This window comes from Triticum aestivum, chromosome 6B (assembly GCF_018294505.1).
Source record: "Triticum aestivum cultivar Chinese Spring chromosome 6B, IWGSC CS RefSeq v2.1, whole genome shotgun sequence".
Lineage (NCBI taxonomy): Eukaryota > Viridiplantae > Streptophyta > Magnoliopsida > Poales > Poaceae > Triticum > Triticum aestivum.
The window spans coordinates 345,734,842-345,753,932 of NC_057810.1; the positions used below are offsets into that span (position 1 = coordinate 345,734,842).

The window sequence follows — 19,091 nt, forward strand, 5'->3', positions numbered from 1 at the left end:
TTGATATTCTTAAAACACTTAATCATTTTGGCTCCTTGAGTCATGTAATAGGCTAGTAAAACTTTGCTCTGTCGTGCCATCATGCACGTTTGTGTTTTGCCCAAGACTGTTTGATCAACCACTTGGAAACTATCATTATATTCTTATGATGGCGTTAATTTATGTAGATGAAATTTAGTCTTATCTTGCACTCAAGTAGATCACAAGAGCCCTGGCGGTTTACCGCAGGGCGGGTCATAATATCGCATATATAACCACTAATGTTTAAAACAGTTTATAGATAGGGCTCATTTAACCATAATAAAAATATCATACATGTGATATTGAATCGTACTGCCGGCTTATGATACCCATGAAGTAAGGGTGATAACCCAAAACTTAGAAGCCAATACTTCCAAGTATTTAATATCATCATATACTCACGACTTATCCTCCAAAGCGTGATCGGGTTAACAAAAACCACAGGTATGCTTCAAATATGAGCTGTGAGAGTTGAGGCTACATGGCCTGAATCACATGAAACCATATGTCAAGATGAACCCAAAAAATGTTCAAAAAAACCAAGCAAAACAAAAAATGAGGCTTTTAGAAGGTTTTGGTGAATACACCTGGTGTTTCAAACAAGCTCACAAGGGTAGTAATGCTATGTTCTCTTTGGTGAATACACCTATGTTTGAACAAGAAGCCCCCAAGTGATTGTGGCCTTGGGCCGATCAAGAGGGATATTCATAGCTATGCTTTGAATACGAGCAGGAAGCCCCCAAATGATCGTAAGTTTTGGCATTGCGCCGATCAAGAGGGGTATTCACAGCTATGTTTCGAATACGAGCAGGAAGCCCCCAAGTGACCATAAGTTTTGGCATTGCGCCGATCAAGAGGGATATTCACAGCTATGCTTTGAATACGAGAAGGAAGCCCCCAAGTGACCATAAGTTTTGGCATTGCGCCGATCAAGAGGGATATTCACAGCTATGCTTCAAATATGAGCAGGAAGCCCCCAAGTGACCATAAGTTTTGGCATTTTGCCCATCAAGAGGGATATTCAGAGCTATGCTTCGAATACGAGCAGGAAGCCCCCAAACTGCAAACGGCCAAGTAATTGGAATCATCCTCAGTTCTTGAGCCGGCACGTGATCTCACCGTGAAAATTCCTGACAACCATCACATTTACTGACCAAATCCTCTACATCAACATGAGCCGTCAGCCAGTAAAATCCATGACGAAAAGCTGTAGCCACAAGAGACTTTGAACCGGCATGATGACCACAGTCTCCTTCATGAATCTCGCGAAGAATCTCACGACCCCCTTTAGGAGAGACGCAACGTTGAAACGCCCCAGTAACACTACAATGGTGCAGCTCTCCATTAGCAATTGTCATTGACTTAGACCGCTGGGTTATTTGTCTGGCCAAGGTTTCATCCTCAGGTAGCTCACCCTGGGTCATATAAGCCAAATATGGAACTGTCCAATCAGGAATAGCATGAAGAGCCGCCACCAATTGCGCTTCCGGGTCAGGAATAGCCAGATATTCCTTTGTAGGCAATTGACAGAAGGGTTATGTAGAATATACAAGAAAGTGTTAGGTGGCACCGGGTTATGCTGGGACCCTAACCGGCTTAAGGCATCAGCCGCTTCATTTTTCCTGCGATTAATGTGTTCCACTTGATAACCCTTGAAGTGCCCAGGAATAGTGTCAACTTCGCGACGATAAGCTGCCATGAGTGGATATTTAGAATCCCATTTGCCGGATACTTGCTGAGCCACCAAGTCTGAGTCACCGAAACATCTCACCTGGCTTAAATTCATCTCCTTAGCCATCCAAAGACCATGGAGCAAGGCTTCATACTCAGCTGCATTGTTAGTGCAGGGAAACATCAACCTTAGAACATAACAAAACTTGTCACCTCGAGGGGAGGCTAAGACAACTCCAGCCCCCGAGCCCTCCAGTTGCCTGGACCCATCAAAGTGAATAGTCCAATATGTGTTATCTAGCTTCTCTTCAGGCATCTGTTGCTTCGTCCAGTCATTGATGAAATCCACCAATGCTTGAGACTTGATGGCCGTGTGAGGCATATACTTCAAACCGTGAGGTCCAAGCTCAATGGCCCACTTGGCTACCCGACCTGTGGCTTCTCTGTTTTGAATAATATCCCCTAAAGGAGCAGAACTAACCACAGTGATGGGATGACCCAAAAAATACAGCTTAAGCTTCGACTGGCCATGAACACCCCACATACAAGCTTCTGCCAGTGCGGATATCTCTGCTTGGACTCAATAAGCACCTCACTGATATAGTAAACCGGTCGTTGACCCGGATATTCCTTGCCTGCTTCCTTCTTTTCCACCACAATAGCTACACTGACAGCCCGGGCATTAGCAGCCACGTATAATAACAATGGCTCCTTATCAATAGGAGCAGCGAGGACTGGCGGCTCAGCTAGCTATTTCTTCCAAGCTTCAAACGCGTCATTAGCAGCATCACTCCAGACGAAGTGATCTGTTTTCTTCATCATCTGGTACAGTGGTATAGCCTTCTCACCCAACCAGCTTATGAACGGGCTTAAGGCAGCAATACGACCCGCCAGACATTGAACATCATTGATACACGTCGGCTTTGCAAATGAGGTAATGGCCTTGATCATCTCCGGGTTAGCTTCAATGCCTCTGTTAGAAACCAGAAAACCCAAAATTCTGGTGCCGTTGCACCTACTGTTGATGCTTCTTTGGCTCCTGCTACTACTACTTGTGCCGAGGAGGATGACAATTATGCGCGCGATTACGAGGATGAGGTTGATCAAAATCAGAACTACATGCAACCACCAGCACTAGGTCATCCACATGCAAATAATCGCAATGGTAGTGCAGCACCACCACCTCAGGTACGAGATTATGACCATGTTCCTAAATTGAAATTGAATATTCCACCATTTTAGGGTCGATACATTCCTGATGTCTATCTTACTTGGGAGTTAGAAACTGAACAACGTTTCACATGCTTACAATATCCTGAGGATAGACTTGTTGATGCTGCTGTTTGTAAATTCACTAGCTTTGCTTCTGTTTGGTGGTCTGATCATTGTAGATTTTATCCTATTCCGGCTACTTGGGCTGCTTTGAAAACTACTATGCGTACTCATTGGGTTCCACCATATTATCAACATGAATTGCTTCAAAAATTGCAGCATTTAAAACAAGAAAAAAATTCTATAGAGGAATATTATCAGGAATTGCAAACTGTTATGATTAGATGTGGTATTGTTGAGGATAATGAAGCTATGCTTGCATGTTTTATGGGTGGATTAAATAAAGAGATTCAGACCATTTTAGAGTGTAAGTAATATCATAATATCACTCGTTTATTCCATCTTGCTTGTTAAGCTGAACGTGAAGTGCACGATCGGCACGCATTGGCGCGAACTAACTTTTCTGCAGGTGGATCGTCATCATAGACACCGTGTTCATCCTGTACTTCCACTTCACCAGCACCTCCATTATCTGCTTCCTCTAGCTATGATACAAGAAAGCAGGCACAACCACCACTATCTACCAAGACGACACCCACCGAGGCTGCACATAGCTCTTCTTCTTCCATGGCATCAACAGGGCACACAAGTGATATTGTTTGTCGTCGTTGTAAGGGAAGAGGTCATTATGCGAGAGAATGTTGTCGGATTTCGGGTTCCGGCAGACCCTTGAGGTTCGAACTCTGGGGTGCGCACAAAGATCTTTCCCCTACCAGCTCATGTCTCGAAGTCTCGCAAAGGAATCTAGGCTAGAAAGAAGAACACACAAGGGACACGAGGTTTATACTGGTTCAGGCCACCATTGCGGTGTAATACCCTACTCCAGTTTGTGGTGTGGTGGATTGCCTCTGGGGTTGATGATGAACAATACAAAGGGAGAGCAGCCTCGCGAGGGGCTGTTCTTGAGCTGGTGCGATGAACTGCTTGGGGAGTTCAGTCGCCTCTCTCTAGTCTATCTGCAATCTGGATCCGATCCGCTCCCCCCTGTGGTGGCTAGCACTACTAGGGAAAAGCCTATACACAGAATCTTAGCAGCAGCGAGGGTTAAAAACCCTCGCTACTGCTACTTACTAGTAGCGCAGGTTTTTAAACCTCGCTACTACTAAGTTGATAGCAGTAGCGCGGGTTTATAACCCTCGCTACTACCAAGCGGTCTCTACCGTGCCCCCCGGGACATGCCATAGTAGTAGCGCGGGTTTTTAACCCTCGATACTACTAAGTTGATAGCAGTAGCGTTGGTTTTTAGCCCTCGCTGCTACTAAGTGGCCCCTGGACCATGCCATAGTAGTAGCGATGGTTATAAAACCGCGCTACTACTAAGTTGATAGTAGTAGCGCAGGTTTTTACCGCTCGCTACTACTAATCGTCTGCCATAGTAGTAGCACGGGGTATGGCCTGTTTGCAAAATTTTCAAACTCTACCCCCCCCCCCCCTGGTGGATCGCCTTTTCAGTTTTAAAAAAAAGTAAAAGAAAATGATGAAAATGTCAAAAAATAAAAGAAAATAAGTTTCCCATGTGATATGTGGTCTAGTTGTTGGGAAAATTTGCAAATATGAATTTCGACTTTGTTTGCAAAATCTCTCGAGAATTTGTAAAAATGGGCATAACTTTTGCATACTAACTCGGATGAAAAAGTTTTTTATATGAAAAATCATCTACTCGAAAAGTTACATCCAAATTTAATGGGGTAACTTTGTTAAACATTTTCAAAATCCTCAAAAACCTAACAGAAAAAAGTTACGGGGCTTTTAAGATCTGGAGGCAAAAAAATCATCATATTTCAGTTTTTTTTTATTTTTGTTAAATCTAGTCAAACTATGGTCAAACTAATTATTCAAGAATATTAGTGTTACTAAATAATTATTTTAGTTTTTTTGCATTTTGGTCAAATCTGGTCAAACTATGGTCAAACTGTGGTCAAATCTGGTCCAACTATGGTCAAACTACTTATTCAAGAAATGTTAGTGTTACAATTTTTTTAGAACAATAGTTTCATACTCAAACAGTGAAATGTGTGACTTCATGCTCAACCAAAATTCTTGAGGTTAATAGGATTGACATCTTACTATTGTGAAAACAACAAGTGCAGACTTGGAAACGAGGGAGAATAGAACCCGGAAGTTAAGCGTGCTCAGGCTGGAGTAGTGAGAGGATGGGTGACCGTCCGGGAAGTTAGATGATTTGGAATGATGAGGGGTGATTAGAGATTAAACTGAGCAGCGATGAGGGGTGATTAGAGATTTGAAGTTAAAATAATTCAGAAATTTGAAAATTAGGGAAAAAATAAAAAAAATCGAAAAAATTCAAAAAAAAAACAGATATTAAAGATTAGTAGTAGCGCGGGTTTTTACACACGCTATTACTAAAGGACGTAGTAGTAGTGAGGGTGGCACCCGTGCTACTGCTATACGTTAGCTATAGCGCCATATTAGTAGCGCCGGCCCCCGCGCTACTAATAGGCCCAAAACCCGCGCTGCTGCTAGGCTTTTCCCTAGTAGTGTAGCTCTATTTATAGAGGGAGGCCCTGGGCCTCTTCCCAAATAATGAGCGGGAAGGGCGCCAACAATTGGCCATTTTGAAGGGGAACGTCTAGTACACTTATCCTGACTAAAGTTGGTCTATGGCTGCCAAAGGCTCTGACGATGACGCCGTCCTGGGCTCCACATGACCTCCATCTTGCCTTTCTGCTGGTCTTGGTCTTGTTGCACCGAAATGGTAACCTTTGCCTGATGCCTTGGCATGTGCTTGCCCCCTTTGCACCGAAGGGGAAACAAGGACACTACACAGACCGGCGCCCGCCTGGTCTAGATCGTCATGGCTTGCGTCACGGGCTCCTCGCGAGGTACCCTGCCTTGATCTCTCCGCCTCCTCACGAGCCTGCCTGAGGAGGGTGCTCCCGAGGAAGCTTCCTGTCATCCGCCCTGCGAGGCTTGGCCCCTCGCGAGGGTCTTGAGCCTGAGATGATGAAGCTGGGCCGCACTGGGCCCCCACTTGAGCCACGCCGCAGGCTGCAAGCAGGCAAGTCTTGGGACCCCCGTTCCTAGAACGCCGACAGTAGCCCCCGGGCCCAAGGAGCGCCCGGACTTGGCTTAGTAGATAAGTGAAGGGGCAAGTGCAAAGCGCCGCGGGCCCCAATAGCCTGCAGCCTTGGGTGCCGCGTGGCGACTGATTGGACGTTGGCGTCTTCGCTTCCCCATGACGCCTCGGCAACTGTCCATCTGACAAAAAGGGGTGTCCGGGCCAGACTTACCGGCTTCGTTCTTGTTCGCCTTGCTCTAGATCCCCTTTCTCGCTCTTGTCCTTCTTGCTTCCAAAATCCTCCAGATCTGTCTCAGTCCCTTCCATCCGGCAAGCCATGGTGCCTCGCAAGACCTCGACCGAGGCCTGGTACTCGCCGGCTCTGGATCCTCCGAATGTGTCGGAGAAGAATCTCGCCCTCACGCGCCTGATGACAGTGGCGCAGGGCAACAAGGGAGCGACTATGCTCAAGGCCGGCTCCGACCAGCCTGAGGGCAAGGGGAGCACCTTCTACCCGCTCTTTCTGAGCGCCATCATTGCCGGTCTGGTGCCTCCTTTTTCTGAGTTCTTCTTTGCTGTTCTTCGTCAATACAACTTTCAAGCACTGCACCTCCACCCCAACTCTGTTCTTCTCCTGGCGATTTTCGCCTACTATTGCGAGGCTCACGTTGGCGTCAGGCCCTTAGTGGCCTTGCTGCGTCATTACTTTTACCTCCGGGTTTCTCCTGCCCACATCTCTGGATACTCCAACTCCAATGCCATCTCGAAGCCTGTGAAGAGGATCGAAGGCTTCCGGAGCAAGTGGGTCATGGTGGACGTCGGGCGCATCCACCCCCGACTGGTGCTGCCTACGGGGCAGCCCAAGGCCGTTGATGCGTGGTCTCGCGTGGAGCTTGTCGACCCTCGTGGAAAGGCGGTGCTGAAGAGGATGAACGCGGACCTGAGGCCAGGCAAATTGGGGGCGGCGAAGCTGACCGGGGCCACTCTCCTGAGGGGTTCCTGGAGCATTGGGTGGCTCCACTCCGGAAGCACTCGCTCCCATTGTGGAGGCTTGGGGAAGCGGACGCCACCCTTCGCCTGAGATCCGAGGCCCTGGCCGACGAACATCTGGTTGCGGCTCTCCACTCCTTGGTTGGGGGAGACGTGGCAAGGCTGGAGGGCGCTCCCGTCCCCCTGTTCCTTCACGGCGACTGGGAGCAGGTGGTGAACGACATGCCCACTTTCAACGGTGAGGGGCTGGTGCCCGTAGAAGCTCCCGGAGACCTGGCGGCTTTGGCGACAGTGAACGTGTCCTTCGGCGACTCTAGCGGGGGTGAGGAGGAAGAAGAGGAGGAGGAGGCAGAGTCTGACTCTGAGGCGACCGGCGAGGAGTTGGAGGAGTCCTTCCCTCGGCGCAGGTCCCGCGCCCTCCGCTCCATGCCGGACCACGACGAGGCCGGCACCAGGCGAGGAGGGGAGGATTCTCCCTTGGTCCCGAGGAAGGGCAGGTCGGGGCTGGTCCTCCCAGGATCTGCTCTGATCTTGGGGCAGTCTGAGGCCAGCTCCGGCCCTCCCGATGCGCCTTCTGCCTCCGGGCCTCCCAAAGCCGATCCCAGTTGTAGGCTCTCGGGCTTCAAGTTTGGCCGGAGGCTGCTTGAGTCTGCGAATGATGACCAGTAAGTGTTCGATCCGTGCTTTGCTTTGTCTCTGCCGCCAAGGCTTGACGTCTGCATTCTTTTGGCCAGGCCGGCACCCGCAGCAAAAAGGTTGAAAGGGGCCTCTACGGCCCTGCTCAAGGCGAGCTCGTCTGCCGGAGAAGTGCCTTCATCTGCGGGGAAAGGAGGCACCGAGGCTCGTGCTTCCGCCGCCCGGTCGTCCTCGCGAACCCATCAGGGACACTCTGGCGAGGAGTCAGTCCCCGTGGCCCCGCTGACTCTGGAGGTGCCTGCGCTTGACAATATCGCTGAGGTGTCCAAGGCCCAGGGGGCTCCTTCCTCCCAAGCAGTGATCATGCTACCGTCCTCTCTGCCTGTTACACAGGCTCCCATCTCTTCTGATCCCTCTGCCGTCCTAGACAAGCTGCCAACGAACTGAGTCGGCTGCAGGAGGATCTTCAGAGCGCGGACCGCCGCCTGGTGTTCGGGCGCCTGGAGCTAGCTTCTGGCTGGGCCCGTTCTGCCGCCTCCGTCCGGACGGTGCTGAGCTAGGCCGTGTTGGCCGCCGATGGGGAGAAGCGAGCTGCCTGCCAGGCCAAGGCCGCTCGCGATGTTGCCCAGGGCGATGCTGCGGATGCCCGGGGCCGCTGCAAGGCGCTAGAGGTCGAGCTGCAAGGCCTGTGTGATGAGCTCGCCAAGGAGGTCCGCTGCCACCAGGAGAAGGAGAAGGAGATGAAGGCTCGGGAGGCTGCCGTCAAGGACCAGGACACCGAGCTTGATGACCGCCGTGGCTAGTTGGAGACACTGGAGCAGGCGTTGAAGGCGGAGAGGACCGAGCTAGACAGCAAGGCGAAGGTCCTGGCCGAGGATCGAGTGGCCTTCGCCAAGCTGGAAGAGAAAGCTCGCGCCGCGTTGAAGATGCTCTCTAAGGGAGGCTTGGAGAAGCCGTTGGCTGGTGCAGAGGACGGTCCTGCCGAGTTGCTTCCCTTCCTGGTCCGTGCACTTGAAGATGTCACGGACGGCTTTGGTCCTACGGCCGAGGCCGAGGCGCGTGCCCTGTCTTCTGCAGCGCCGACGCGTGTCCTCAGCCACGTCTACCTTCACGACCCCAACATCGACCTCGACAGCCTGCTGGAACCCGTGAGCGGTGACCTTGCCGTTGCTACTGCTGAGGCTGTGAAAGGCCAAGCTGAACCTTTGCTGGGGAGGTTCCGTGCCTTCAGCACCCTGCCCGGGCACGATGCCGCCTGCTCCGCGGCCTCAGGAGGCGGAGCCGCCCAGCTTGACTCCACCACAGGCAGCGGCGCCACTGGAAAGTGATCCCTTCGCGGCTTCTGTCCTGTTTTAATTCCTACAACATGTACCATGCCTCGTGGAGGCGTTTAAACTTTTGTTTGGCGTTGTGAAACAATCTATGGCTTGTAATATTTGCTTTTGGATTCCCTAGAATTTGCACTTTTCTCTCCTATTTGCCTGTGTTCTACGTCGGCATGGCACGACCCCGCGCATACCTCAGCCGTCGTTAGCCCGACCAGAAACCAGGACGGGACTAAGGAGTGAGGGGCTACGTGGCAAGTTAGGCTCCTGAGTCGCGATGCTCAGGAGTCCCCCTTGACGCGCAAACAACAAGTAGGGAAGGGAGGTGTAGGAGCGGATTCGTTGTTCTACGTCGGCAGGGCCCGGCCCCGCGCATACCTCAGCCGCCGTTAGCCCCGACCGGAAACCAGGACGGGACTAAGGAGTGAGGGGCTACGTGACCAGTTAGGCTCCTGAGTCGTGATGCTCAGGAGTCCCCCTTGATGTTCCAACGAGTTTTCATACCTTAGCTCCGTTCGGGGAGAGGCACGCGATGACCAGGTCTGAGGGACCTGCCTGGGTGGCATGTGCTCGGGCGTGGCCCGGTCGTAGCCCCCATGTCTAGCCCCCTCACGCGGCACTCCCGAGGGGAGGTGTTGCGATGGTGTCGGACACTGAGCTCTGGGCTCCCTGAGGTTGGTACGGCCGTGGGCCGCCCTCAGTTGTTTATCACCAGAGCGGAGCATAGTGCTTCCGCGTGTGTATGGGCATAGCCGCTGCTCGGAAGTGTCGTCAGCCAGTGCGGAGCATGTTGCTTCCACTGGTGCGTGGGAGGGGGCTCCCCTCCGGGAGGAGCCCCCGGGGCGTGTATAGCCCTGCCCTGACACGTGGCCGGCATAGTAGGGCTAGGAGATGTGTCTCTGGGCACCCGTGAGCCAGCGCGGGACTCACAAGGCCCTACCTCGAGGCGGGTTGCGCCTGGCTCTGGGCCTTTATCAATGGTGTGTTCCTACAGGGTGGTTAGAATGCAAATGCTCTACGTCCTCAGGTCCCGGCCCTCGAGCGAGCTCAGCCGCCGCTGGTATGACAGGTCGCAATGCCGTGGGTCAAGGCCAGGGGGTGAGGGCTGGAGAGCCAGTAAGAGCCCATGAGTCGCGATGCTCAGGTACCCCCCTTTTAACATGAAAGCGCTTTGCATAAGAGTGGGGAGGTCCGCGATAAGCAGCAGATGATAACCATGGGAATCAGGTTAAGCGTGGAGGAGCAAATCCATTTCAGATAGATGCGGAAAAAGAAAACGCCACTCGGTCAGGCCCGAGCAGCTTGGGGATAATGTAGCCCGAGGGGCGCCCCCAACAAGGTAGGTAAAGAGCATAAGGAAAACGGATACATGACGCAGGGACGGACCCACGCGACCTGGGAATGATGCAGCCCTGCGGGCGCTCCTAGCTGAAAATGGAACTTTGAAAGATGTCACCTGATACCGCTGGACATGAAGTGATGCTGAAGTAGCGGACGACGCGTGGTTAGGAAGCCGACCCTCACGAGCTTTCGGGACCTGGAGCCTTGGGAGGCTCCGGGGGCACAGGTGGATCTTCGAGGGCCATCTCCTTCTCAGCCAGGACCGCGCGATGCCTGACCTCCTGAGCCTCCAGAATGCTCCTCAGCAGGCGCTGATGAGCGGCGGCCGCGTTCCGCAGGCCGAAAGGCATGCGAACATAGCTATGAGGTGGACCCTCACAATGCCCCATGCATGAAGGCCAGAGGCACTCCTGACACGCGGCTCGGTTGAGCCCTCGTACCTTGATGCAGACGCGCAGCCCGCCATCCTCACTTGGATGGGGGGCTGTGGCTGCCGCGCATGACTCTTAACTCCTGTAGCTCCTGAATGTTTCTTGCGATGAACTCCTGAGGGTTTGGCCTTCCTTGCCTCATACCTTCCTAAGGGAAACGTGCTTTGAAGCACGCCTCCAAGTGGTGCCCGAGCGCCTCCCTCGTGACCTTGGCAAAGTCGATGGCTCTCCAAGAAAGAGCCCCGAGCCCTGCCCGAGTAGGGCGCCGGGCACGCCTTCCTATGCGACAGAGGGTGGCGCCCCCTGAATGGGCGTGAATCCTGATGCAACGCCTCTGGAGGTACCTGCCTCGTGATGGCTTGGGCCAGGCGAAGCCTTCTTCTTCTTAGGGACCGCCTCGGGAAGTCTCCCGCTCCTGTGGTCTGGGTCTTCGACTGCCACGGCTTGGAAGGCACGCTCAAGAGAACACACTGCATCCCTTTCCTCACAAGGTACTGTGATGACTCCACCGCTTCCTGGCATCTTGGGGACATTGTAACCATGGTGAGTCACTGCCATGAACTTGGCCAGGGCTGGGTACCCGATGATGGCATTGTATGGCAGGCGAATGTGGGCGACGTCGAAGTCAATGAGCTCGGTGCAGTAGTTGTTGCGCTGCCCAAAGGTGACTGGAAGGCGAACCTACCCTATCGGAATAGTGGAACATTAGTGACTCCTGAGAAAGGCTTGGTCGGCTGAAGCGGACCATATGGCACTTGGAGATTTTTGAATGTCTCAACGGACAGGATGTTGAGTGCTGCTCTGCCATCGATGAGGGTCCTGGTGACTTGCACATTGCTGATGACTAGGGAACAAAGCATTGGGAGGACTCCCGCCGTTGCCGCGCACTTGAGCTGATCCGCTGAGCTGAACGTGATAGCGCACGCAGACCACCTGAGAGGGCGCGTGGCCTCAAGCTTGGGGAGGACTGCATTCCCCTTGCGAGCAAATTGCTTGAAGATGCGCTGTGAGGCTGGGGCCTGGGCGTCGCCCAAGATGCAAGCGATTGCGCGAGGCTCCTGGAAGCCCCCAGCCCCCTCGTCCTGATGATGGTCTTCATTCCTCCTTGGCGGTGGTGGCAGAGGAGGGAGGCCTGCATTGCCCTGAGGGCGAGTCCTCACGAGGCTGATCCCTCCAACCTCCCTCACAAGGCTGGTCCTGCCAGCGGTCCTCGCAAGGTCGGTCACGCCATCCTTGGCGAGGGCCACGATCTTCCCATCGTCCTCCACCTCTTCTTCCTCCTCAGCCATAGCCCCGATCATTGCGCTCGGGGCGTCGGCCGTTATGCCCATCTCGCACGGCCCTGAGCTCTTGGCATTCGTTGGTGTTCTCGGTGTGGAGGTTGTGGTACACGCAGTACCGGCTGCCCTTGGATGACTCAGGGTGATCCCTGCCTTGCTTGGTGTCTAGCTCTGCTACGAGCATAGCAGCTCCCTTACGCTTCACGTCCTTGACCTTGGGCTTCTTCTCTTGTGGATCAGCAGCCGAAAGCTCGAGGAGGGAGAGGCGCCCTTCCTCAGCCCTAGAGCACTTGGTCGCCAAGTTGAACAGCTCCAGGGATGTGCACAGGTCTTCAGGGACTGCTAGCTCCTCTTTCATCTTGATGTCACGTACGCCATCGAAGAAGGCTGAGATGATGGCTTCCTCAGTCACCCTGGGGATCTTGAGGCTGGCGTTGTTGAAGCGCTGGATGTACTTCTGCAGGGTCTCTCCTGGCTGTTGCTTGATGTGGCGCGAGTCACTCATGGCTAGGGGCCGGTCGTGAGTGCCTTGGAAGTTGGCGATGAAGCGAGTGCGCATCTCGTCCCAGGAGGAGATCATGCCAGGAGCCAGGTTCAGGAGCCAGGTGCGGGCACCGTCCTTGAGCACCATGGGAAACCAATTCGCCCTGACCTTTTCGTCCCTGTTGGCAGCTTCGATGCCCAGCTCGTAGAGCTGTAGGAACTCCGCGGGGTCTGCAGTACCGTCATAGCGAGGAGGCAGGTCCGGCTGGAACTTGTCGGGCCATGCGATGCTACGGAGCTCGGCGGTGAAGGCACGGCAGCCTGGGGTGTCCACCGGAGCTCTCTGCTGATGTGGGGCTTGCTCCTGGGGATTCCCGCGCACCCCTGCCTGGAGCAGCGCGGGGTCTTGATGTGGCGGTGTAGGGATGTGGTCATGGCGCACCGGTGCTGGGAGCATGCGAGCACCTTCTTGGGGACGAGTGTTTTCTTAGCAACTCCTTTCTTGTCGTGCGGGCGCCGGATGCGGAGGGTCTCGTCCTGGGCCCGCGCACCTTGGAGCCAGGGCGCCTTCTTGGGGAGGAGGTGGTGGAGGCACCTCTTGATCCTCGCTTCCTGCGCAGGATGGAGGGCGAGGCAGCGAGAGATATGGCAAAGGGGAGCCCCCTGCGGCACTGACGAGCTCGGTGATGTCGGCGAGCCAGTCCTTGTAGAGTTCCTCGATGAGACGGTAGTGCAGGAGCTCACGCGCCAGGAGCAGCGCTGCATGCGCGTCCGTGGGGGCGCGACGGGCGTGGGACGACGAATCGGCTGGAGTCACCGACGGGGTGGTGGTGCGGCCTTCCCGCTGCACCGAAGGATGCAAGGACGAGGCCTGCTGCTCGTTCCCTGCCGGGCCGTGGCGGCGTAGGCGGCAGGCAACGGGGAACGACGGGGGCATCCGCCGACAGGAGCCGTCTGGGTGACTCGAGCGGCGAGAATAGCCCGACGCTCGGCGCAGGCTCGGCGAGCATCAGCCATGGATACGACGGAAGATCACACGCGACCAGCGGAAGAAAGATTCCGGTGCACCCCTACCTGGCGCGCCAAATGTCAGATTTCGGGTTCCGGCAGACCCTTGAGGTTCGAACTCTGGGGTGCACACGAAGATCTTTCACCTACCAGCTCACGTCTCGAAGTCTCGCAAAGGAATCTAGGCTAGAAAGAAGAACACACAAGGGACACGAGGTTTATACTGGTTCAGGCCACCATTGCAGTGTAATACCCTACTCTAGTGTGTGGTGTGGTGGATTGCCTCAGGGTCTGATGATGAACAATACAAAGGGAGAGCAGCCTCGCGAGGGGCTGTTCTTGAGCTGGTGCGATGAACTGCTTGGGGAGTTCAGTTGCCTCTCTCTAGTCTATGCGCAATCTGGATCCGATCCGCTCCCCCCTATGGTGGCTAGCTCTATTTATAGAGGGAGGCCCTGGTCCTCTTCCCAAATAATGAGCGGGAAGGGCGCCAACAATTGGCCATTTCGAAGGGGAACATCTAGTACACTTATCCTGACTAAAGTTGGTCTACGGCTGCCAAAGGCTCTGACGATGACGCCGTCCTGGGCTCCACGATGACCTCCATTTTGCCGTTCTGCTGGTCTTGGTCTTGTTGCACCGAAACAGTAACCTTGGCCTGATGCCTTGGCCTGTGCTTGCCCCCTTTGCACCGAAGGGGAAACAGGGACACTGCACAGGCCGACGCCCACCTGGTCTCGATTGTCATGGCTTGCGTCACGGGCTCCTCGCGAGGTACGCTGCCTTGATCTCTCCGTCTCCTCGCGAGCCTGCCTGAGGAGGCTGCTCTTGAGGAAGCTTCCTGTCGTCCGCCCCGCGAGGCTTGGCCCCTCGCGAGGGTCTTAAGCCTGAGATGATGAACCTGGGCCGCACTGGGCCCCCACTTGAGCCACGCCGCAGGCCGCAGGCAGGCAATTCTGGGGACCCCCATTCCCAGAACACCGACAAATGCAAATCTTAGCGTGTGATGATTGCTATCGAGGATGGTTGGTATGACTCCGTGTAGGATCGAAAGTATGTCTAGAGGGGGGTGATTAGACTACTTGACCAAATAAAAGCTTATCCTTTTCCCAATTTTAGTCTTTGGCAGATTCTAGTTATCTTAGCACAAGTTAAGCAATCTTAAGACAATTCAAGCAAGCATGCAAAGAGTATATGAGCAGCTGAAAGTAAACCATGCAACTTGCAAGAATGTAAAGGGAAGGGATTGGAGGATTCAAATGCAATTGGACACACATATGTTTTTGTCGTGGTTCCAATAGGTGGTGCTATCGTACATCCACGTTGATGGAGACTTCAACCCACAAAGGGTAATGGTTGCGCAAGTCCACGGAGGGCTCCACCCAGGAAGGGTCCATGAAGAAGCAACCTTGTCTATCCCACCATGGCCATCGCCCACGAATGACTTTCCTCACTAGCGGTAGATCTTCACGAAGTAGGTGATCTCCTTTCCCTTACAAACTCCTTGGTTCAACTCCACAATCTTGTCGGAGGCTCCCAAGTGACACCTAGCCAATCTAGGAGACACCACTCTCCAAGAAGTAACAAATGGTGTGTTGATGATGAACTCCTAGCTCTTGTGCTTCAAATGATAGTCTCCCCAACACTCAACTCTCTCTCACAGGATTTGGATTTGGTGGAAAGAAGATTTGAGTGGAAAGCAACTTGGGGAAGGCTAGAGATCAAGATTCATATGGTAGGAATGGAATATCTTGGCCTCAACACATGAGTATGTGGTTCTCTTTCAGAAACAACAAGTTGGAAGTGTAGGTTTGTTCTGATGGCTCTCTCCACGAATGAAGAGGAGGTGGAGGGGTATATATAGCCTCCACACAAAATCTAACCGTTACACACAACTTGCCAAACTCGGTGGGACCAAATTGGGAAACTCGGTCAGACCGATTCAGCAAATCTAGTGACCGTTAGGATTTTCGGTGGGACCAACATGCAACTCGGTAGGACCGATATGGTTAGGTTTAGGGCATAATGTAATCTCAGTGAGACCGATTGCACAAACTCGATGGGATCGATTTTGGTAATAAGCTAACCAGAGAGTTGGTCAAGTAAACTCGATGGGACCGGTTCGCTCATTTTGGTGGGACCGAAATGTTACGAAAAGGAAATAGGGAGTTTCCATTGCAATCTTGGTGGGACCGATCGCTCATCTCGGTGGTACCGAAACGTTACGAAGGGAAACAGAGAGATTACAATCCCATCTCGGTGAGACCGAGATCCCTATCGATGAGATCAATTTGCCTAGGGTTTGTGGCAGTGGCTATGACATCTGGACTCGGTGGCGCCGGTTAGAAAGAATCGGTGGAGCCGAGTTTGACTTTTGGTTTAGGTCATATGTGGATGTGAGGAAGTAGTTGAGGGCTTTGGAGCATATCACTAAGCACTATGGAGCAAGAAACTCATTAAGCAACACCTCATCCCTCCTTGATAGTATTGGCTTTTCCTATAACTCAATGTGATCTTGGATCACTAAAATATAAAATGTAGAGTCTTGAGCTTTTGAGCTTGAGCCAATCCTTTTATCCTTAGCATTTTGAGGGGTCCACTTTTCTCATCCATGCCATGCCATTCATTGAGCTTTTCCTGAAATATTCATCATGGAACTCAATGAGCTATATGTTGTTAGGAATTAGCAAAACCACCTAGGGATAGTTGCACTTTCAATCTCCCCCTTTTTGGTAATTGATGACAACATATAGATCAAAGCTTCGACAAATGATAATAAGAGTGAAAAACATTGTCGCTTTGAGAAGTATGCGATAAGCAAGAGCTCCCCCTAAATTTGTGCATAGTTTAAGATTTGCTTTGGACTGCAAATGCACAAAGAGTTAGGCTCATGGGTTACTCTTCCATGTCACATACATCTTGGTGGAGCGCTCAAAATGATAATAATTGAATACATGCACTCATCAGCAAGCAAAGTGAATGAGCATATAGATAAAAAGGATAATGTCATCCAACAAGCATAAATGTAGCATATGATCAAACACATGATCATCCAAGTATCACACAGACATAAAGTATCTCAAACAAGCAAGTAAAGCTCAACCACCAAAGCAAGAGAGAATAAAAAGCAACACTCTCTCTCGAAGCCTATGATCTATACATTTTTCTCCCCCTTTGGCAACAAGTTACCAAAAAGTTCATAGAAAATGCATATCACTAAATCATCTCTCAGGCTGGATCTTCAGGTGGTGGTGTAGAGATGGCCCATTGGATGAAGACTTCAGTTGATGAGGATGGAGCTGGAGGTGTAGGTGCTGGAGCTGGTTGTACTAGAGCTGTAGGAGCTGTAGCTGGCGCAGTTGAAGTGGCTCTGGTGTCTGTCACTGGCACTGCAGCTGATCTCTGAGCTCTAGGCACTCTGGCAAATGCATTAGTGGTAGTCTTGCCCTTCCTATCCTGCATATCATCCTGAAGCTGCTCAACAACAGACTGGATCTCAGTTACCTTCACATCCAAGTCATAGAACTTCTGCTCCATGATCCTCTCCACGCTCTCCTGGTTTTGAGTCAAGGTGGCCAGCCCCTTCTCAATCCTCAGAGTGGATGCAATCAAGTAGCCTAGCTAATCTTGTTTGCTCTTCAAAAAGTACTGAGATGCCTCTTCCATTGTTGTCATCTTGGTAGCCTTCTCTGTCCTTGCCTTCTCCTTCTTTGCTTGAGCATGCACAGAAGATGGTTCATCTTCATCCATAACCACTTGGTTGTCCTCAAAGTCTGGATAGCTAGGCATGTGATCCTTATCCAACAAGTATGTGCCAGTGCCCATCTTGGTGTTAATCAGCTCCTGGATCTGTGGGGCATACCCACAACTTCTCTTTTGGTCAGCTATTGTCCTCTTGATAGTCTCAACTATAAGGCTCATGACCTTGAACTTATGTGGCACATCAAATAAGTGTAGCAGATTTATTGCATGGCCTCTGATCATGTTGTGATCACCTGACTTGGGCAAGAGAGTATGCCTGGGATCCAGTTGATGGTTGGCAGTCCTGATAGAAGGTAATGTACTGATCCAAACTTATGTGTTTCAACAGCAGCATCTGGGATCTCCTTGTACATATGTGCCATAGAATTGTGATCCATCTTCTTCTTGGCATAGACATCCAAGTCATCCTCTTTCTCCTAAGGTGCATTGATCAGATTTGCCCATTCTTCAATTGTTGATTGGTACCTAGTACCTTTAGACATCCATACTATCCTGCCATCTGGATAGAAGTGTGCTATGGAGTAGAATTGCATTATGAGCTCATCATTCCACTTTGTGAGCTTCTGCCCAACAAAGTCTGCCACTCCACAAGCACTGAAACTGTCATACACACCAGGATAGTGTTCCTCATTCTCCTTCATGTAGGTCCAATCAACCCACCTCATGTCACACACTATTGGCTTCTTATCCAGCAACACTGTCTCATAGAAATCCTGTTGTTCCTTTGTATGGAACCTGTAGTCAATAGCAGTCCTTCTCCTGGATGCATAAGGATCTGATAACCTCCACTGTATGAGGCCTGCATCCATTCTCAGCTTCATATTCTCAGCCACAGGATGAGCAACATTATGATCTGGAATCTTTGGCTTCAACTTTCTCAAGACATGCTCTTCATCATCTTCCTCTTCAGCAACAGTTTCAGGCACTGGGGCCTTGTTCTTCTCAGCAGCAGATATGTTCCTGGTATTCCTCTTAGGTGCAGTCTTGGGCTTGGAGGCAGCTTTGGGTGCTTCTTTGGGCTTTGATGATGCATCCCCTGACTTGATAGCATCACCCATAAGCTTCTGAGCCTTGGGTACTGGTGCAACAACCTCTTATTCTTCTTCCTCTTCAGAGTCTCTCCTCATAAAGGGATTGCCAAGAACTTTGGTAGTAGTGGTTCTGACTCTCTTTTTCTTTTTGTCTTGGCCAACAGCTTCATCTTCTGACTCAATAGTAAACTTCATGGTTTCTCCAGTGGCAACCTTCCTAGGTTTGGAAGTGGGAATCCTTCTTGCAGGTGCCTTCTTCTGCACTCCTGGCTTAGTGGTTGCAGCTGAGACATACTCCTTTTTGTGCACTTTCTTCTTGGAAGTGGCCTCATCCTCAACTGCCACATAGTCTTCATCCTCAGATTCTGAGGTTTTCTTCTTTCTGGCCCCGGTGGCAGCTTTGGGTAAGTTGCTTGGGGTGCTTCTGCTACCCTCATTAGAGCTGCTAGAGGGACTAGTGCCCTCACTCATTTGTATCTGCTCCTATGACTTGTTCTGGTTGTCACTTTGATCAGACATGTTGCAAACACTAACTGCAGACCCTGTGAATAGATATAGATGAGATAGAGTGGACGAGCATCACAAAATACATAGGTTTTTGCAAAAGAATGAGTCAAAAACTTAGTTTTAGTTTTCCACAGGAAGCATTGCGGATCAACCGATTTGTAAACTCGGTGATACCGAAGCAGCTTTTGGAACCTAAACTAGTGAACTCGGTCAGACCGAGTCACAGTTCGGTGGCACCGAGACTGCTAGGGTTT

At 51.8% G+C, this 19,091-nt stretch overlaps 1 pseudogene; it reads right to left on the bottom strand.

Moving 5' to 3' along the window:
- Positions 1-2,322: 2,322 nt before the first annotated feature.
- On the bottom strand, positions 2,323-18,525 carry LOC123135920 (uncharacterized; annotated as a pseudogene).
- Between the last annotated feature and the right edge of the window lie 566 nt (positions 18,526-19,091).